The following is a 6,020-nucleotide window of genomic DNA, read 5'->3' on the forward strand; positions in this document are numbered from 1 at the left end:
ACAAATGTTACTAAGTCATCCTATGTGCCAAGAACTGGGGGGAAAATAAGACTTTTCAAATGTATTATTATTCCAACTTTAAAATAAACGTGTGAAGCATATGATCATGTCATTCCCCTGGTTAGGAGCGCCCAGCAGCAATCCCCTGCTGTAGAATAATGCCTGAACCTAATGTGGCATTAGGTTTAAGCCCTGGCTGTCCAGCGCTGTCTTCCGCCAGTCTCTGGAAGAGCCATGACTAGCAATTTTGTCATCCCAGGGTCATCAGTGAGGCTCACCCTCAGACCCTCAGAGATAGAGGTGTATGGGGTAAGATGGAAAGGATGAGTGACCTTCTCATGCAAGCCCTTTGTCCTTGATCTTGGGTTTCAGGTTCTCTCTCTCAGCCCTGCAAAAGTGCCCCAGTGGGTATCTAGCTACAGGCTGTGAAGTGCTATCCAGACACCAGGACACCAAGAATTAAGATGTTGTGCCGGGAGTGGAGGGCGGAGACATTTTGAAAGGTGGTCCTGTGGTGCTGTGCCTTCCTTCCTGTGTGTTATGTGCTAACAACATGGGCTACTGTGTGGTTCCTCAGACATGCTAAGCCCTCTCAGACCTCCATGCCTTTGGACTTGGTGTTGCTGCTAGAGTGCTTCCTTCAGCATTCCATATAGCAAACAGCTGGCTCAAACATCCTCCACTTGGGAACAGACTTCCTTCTTCATGTGTCTGCTGTACCTTATATTTACTTCCATTAGAGCTAATTTTATAGTTAGTAAGTTCTAATAGCAGTCTGTTCCCACTTCTAGCCAAGTAGCTGAGGCTGGGTTGGCATGACACCCGTGCGCATTCATTTCTATTAAGTGAAAATAATCACCACAGTATTTGGAATTGGATAGCAAAAGCAAGTGGTTAATATCATTTTCAACTCTCCAACCAGTTGTTTTCATGCATATATCCTCTGTGCAAGTAAGGAGAGCATGTTAGACCACATCAGCAGATGGAAGACAGAGCAAGAAGTCAATTCAGTGTGTGAGGAAATCTATTTTTTTTCTGTTCCTTTTTTCCCCCACATAAATCTGTGAAAGCTTTGTTTGGTTTATGGTTTTATGTTGGCTGACTCTGAGTGATTGAAATCATGGGGTTCAACATTTTTACTCTGTAATCTTCAGATGATTGTCTTTTGGGTTATAATTTAATTTGGGGGGGAAAGGGCACAAAAAGTTCCTCTTTGCAACTCAAATAGCATCTTCTCAGAAAAATCACCTTTTCTACCCCTCTCTAAACTTTCAGTCACATTTAATTCTTTCTATCCCATTTTCCCACTTTGTTTTTTCTCCTGTTCACTTAAATTATCAAACCTGTTATGTATTTGACTTATTTATTTTGTTACTGTCTGTCCTCCACTAGAATGTCAACTTCTTGAAGGGTTTTTGTCTGTTTTGTTTGCTCTTGAATCCCAAGACCAAAAAACAATGCCTGGCGTATATAATAGATGATCAATAAATATTTGCTAAATGAATTAACACCTCTTCCTTTCATCTGAAATGAATCTACTGCAAGGAGGGTTTCCCTGTGCATCTTGCATGTATGTTCGCATGCTGCCATGCTGCCCATGGAACTGAGATGTCTTTCTGTCCAGACTCCAGAAGCAGGGCCCTTGCTCCGTATCTACAGGGTCAGCCTCAGGCATGTCAATGACAAAAGGGACTGTGTGGGACCTGGTGCCATAGTTAGGTAAGAGAGCAATAGCCTATGATCTTTTCTCCATTTTTAGCAAGTACGTGTTTATACTGGTCTGGGACATATTATAAAGTTTAACATTTGGTTATTTATTTATTTATTTATTCCTCCTCAACCTACCTTTGTGAGTAAACAGTTCCCCAAATATTTCTATTAAAAATGACTATTTCTGAATGAAAGGAAGAGAGGAGAAAAGCATAATGATGAAGTTGTAGAACTTAAAGCCTGATTTCTTTTTAGTGGAAGCCCTGATTCTGCCACTCACTAGCTTTGTGACCTTCCTCAGTTTCCACATCTGTAAAATGGGAATGGTAATTGTACCTATTTTATGGAGTGTTGTGAGTGAACACATAAAGCACTTAAAAGATTGTCTTACAATGACTAATAAATGTTGGCAATTAATATTATTATCAGTAGTATTCCTGCTTGAATAATGGTCTTGAGCTAAGTTTACTTTTATTACTAGTGGTAGGCATGTCTAGATACTTTTAATTTTATTACAACTGATATTATAGTAAATGAATCTGGCATTTTATTAACCAGAGTTCCCTGTGGACTGGTATAAGAATGATGTTTATAATGATATGTCTGGGTCACTGGGAAATCTTGACTTATCTTCTGAATTCTCAGGGTAACTACAGCTCTGGGGTCAAGTGGATTTTAATGTTTGTTTTATTTTTGAGAGAGAGAGAGACAGAGCGTGAGCAGGGGAGGGACAGAGAGAAAGGGAGACACAGAATCCGAAGCAGGCTCCAGGCTCTGAGCTGTCAGCACAGAGCCCAACACTGGCCTTGAACTCATTAACCTTGAGATCATGACCTAAGGTGAAGTCAGATGGCCAACCGACTGAGCTACCCAAGCACCCCTGAAGTGGATTGTATTATAAAAAGAAACTAGAAACTGCTTTTGTGAAATGTAGCAATCCAGAAGTAGCAATGTGCAAAAATTCTTCAGTAAGTTTACATTCTTGAATGCAAGGGATAAGTGGCACAAAGACTACCCTAACAGTAAGGAAACAAAGACAGTTTGGGAACCAACAGTATGCTGTGCGGCTGAGCAGCTCATACCGGGAGTCCAGAGGTGCTGCTTAACTGGGCCAACACTGGATGATTTGGGCAAATGTGCAGAGGCCTTAGTGTTGCTTGACTCTTCCCAATCTGATTTTCCTAAATCATCCATCTGATTGCAACCCCAAATCCCTCCAGCATATTTACTATGCTTCATAAATCGGATGGTGCTCACCAGCAGTCTTGGTTCTTGATCTGTCTCTCCCCCATTATTGCTTACATTATGACACATTACTCTGTCCCTAACATGCTTGGAAAGCTGTCCTTCGGAAGGGGAAAGGCTGAATAAGTAAGTACGTTGTTGAGAGAAACTGCTGTGCAACTTCTTCCATTCATGGATCTTCACGGAGGTCACAGGGAGATTTAGATAGGGGGTAGGTGAAAGCAGTACAGTGGACTGCTTAAAGTCTTAAACACTGCTTAAAGATAAGACTGGAAGAGGGATCGAATTCATGAAGGCAAGGAGAGTAGATGGTAAGCAGAAAAAAATGGGAAAAGTTGAACCTTCAGGGACCAAAAGTTCTAAGTGATGTTTGCTTGGTATTTGCATCTGTAATATTACCACGTAGAAAGCAATGTAGCGTTAGACAGTTTACATACAGTTTCTCCTTATCCTCACAACCCATAAGGAAATGACTCTTCTCTTTAGGTTACCAAGGTTTGGAGACTCAGGAAGATTGCCTGTGGTCATGAAGGTAGTCTTTAGGACTTGGGGATTTGAACAAAACTCTGAATATACACCCTGAGTTCTATGGCACGTAGACTTAGTTAAACAGGGCAGGCAGATAACTGAGGAGAAACTTTTCAAAAATGTCAACTATTCACGAGAGGCTAGAATCATAAGGGTTAAGCCATAGAGTGCATAAAGAATGACAGCTTTTTCGGGAATGGAATTTTGAAAGGAGCAAAACTTTAAATGCTTTAATGCTTCAACTTTACTCCAGTATTAGAATATTAATTGTTTTATTGGAACATTAGTCACACATCATGTTGAAGATACTGGAATAAGAGATACCATGGACTGAAAATGATCGAAAGAACGTCAGCTAGGGCCAAATGCGGACAAGTGAGGAGAGGAGGGAAACGGTAGGAGTGCGTATGCGTGTGCGTGTAAAAGAGACAGAAAGATGGGAGGAGTGAGGGAGATGAGTATGTGGTGGAGGAGGAGGGGAAGGGAGTTGTGTGCTGACACTAATTCTAAGCTAAGACCGTTTCCATGGCTAGAAGATGAACAGATATGATATTTGTAGCTGGGAGAACAACTCTCCACCCACTCGCATACCCCACCCAGGTTGGATCTGAATAAGGCTTTTTGTCCATCTCTAGTCTATTTTCCACAAAACAGCTAGTGTAATATTTCTTAAATGTAAAGTTAGTTATTTAACAGCTCTGCTTAAAATCCTTCTGTGGATTCCCACTGCACTCAGAATAAAACCTAAACTCTTACTATAACCTACCAGGCCCTACATAATCTGCCCTTACCCACCTTCAACTCACTGCTCTGCACCACAACACTCTGACTTCTCTACGCCAATAAGCGGAGAACTTTCCTGCCACAGGGCCTTTGTACATGCTATTCCTGTTTTTTTTTAATGTTTTTATTTATTTTTGAGACAGAGAGAGACAGAGCATGAGCAGGGGAGGGGTAGAGAGAGAGGAAGACACAGAATCCGAAGCAGGCTCCAGGCTCTGAGCTGTCAGCACAGAGCCCGATGTGGGGCTTGAACCCACGGACAGTGTGATCATGACCTGAGCCGAAGTCAGACGCTCAAACGACTGAGCCACCCAGGCACCCCCATGCTACTCCTTTTGAGAGAATATTCTTCCCAACACACTTCAGTACTTACATATGATCTCATCAAAAAGGCTCTCCCTGACCACCATATTTTAAGTGACTTCACCTTGTTGTCTGTCATTCCACCATTTTATTCTCTTCATAGTGCTAATTGCAGTTGTAAATATGCATATTTTTTGTTCTTTTGTGTCTTTCTCAGTAGATTGTAAGCTTCACGAGGGCAGGAACCGTATCTATTTGCTATGTCTAGTGACAAGGGCCTTCTGTCTCCTTACAGTGTTCAGGATGGCAAAGACCCTACTTCAGAAGGGCTCTTACCTGCATATATAGAAAAGCAGTCAGTACTTGCAATGGTTTGATAAGATCTTCATATAGTCAAATGTGACTACAGGGATCAGTGAGCTCTGTTGCAGTAAAAAGGAGCATTACTAGCAATTCTCTCTTTTAAAAGGGTGGATGTGTAGACACAGATTTGAAAGAGAAGGATGACCATGGGGCACTACTGTACTCTGCTTGACATTGAAGGCACGGTTAAATTGAGGTTGATGGACTTTGAGAACTGGGGTGCACATTGAGATATGTTGTTTGTTCATAGGAGGGCTGTGTGTGGAAGAGAACATATGCGTGGGAGTCTCTGTGTGTATGAGTCTGTGCACACACACAGACACGTGTGGGATTCTAAGAGCTGCCCACTGGATAACTAGAAGGAAAGAGAAGCAGTTGTTCTCTCACAGATGGAGAGATTCTGAGGAGAGCCGGTCCCGGGAGGCTCTGAGCCTCCCTTCCCTCCAACACCCACCATACCCCTCCACACACAGCCTTGGCATCCTATCCTGAGCAACTCAGGCTCTGGGGAATGTGGTACTGGGGGCTTGGGTCTGTGTGCTGCACCAGTGGGGATGGGTCCTAGAGGACTTTGCAAACCAGAGCGGGACCTGGCAATGGCTTGAAGTGGCAGCCTCTCCAGGAAAGGCAGACCTGAGGCAGAGCCAACTCTAGAAACTGGCATTTCTCCTTGAGAATGTTTCATTTTTCAGTTGTGTCATTGTTTTCCTTTGGATTGTGAGAATACAATGTAAAATGTTTTCTCTCATTTTATAAATCCTGTCAGTTAGCCCTCAGACGTCTGCCATCATCTGTTACATGCACATGGTCTTAGGAAAATGGTGTTGTGGGGAAGAAGGGATGTGACCTTCCTCACGTCCCTCTTGCACTGAGCCCAGTATGATGGCCATAGCTTTCCACTGAGGAGGGTGGCCTGGAGTTCAGACCCTTGCAGGAAAGTGAGTAGGTTTGGGGTGGGGGTGCTTTAAGCTGTTGGAGATACAGCAGTTGTTTCAGGCAGTAAATGAGAGGTGAGAGCTCTTGACCTCCGCAAATACACTAGAGCAATATATGTGACCCTTCCTTTGCCACCATGTGTCCCACTGATC

This window comes from Neofelis nebulosa, chromosome 1, assembly GCF_028018385.1.
Source record: "Neofelis nebulosa isolate mNeoNeb1 chromosome 1, mNeoNeb1.pri, whole genome shotgun sequence".
Lineage (NCBI taxonomy): Eukaryota > Metazoa > Chordata > Mammalia > Carnivora > Felidae > Neofelis > Neofelis nebulosa.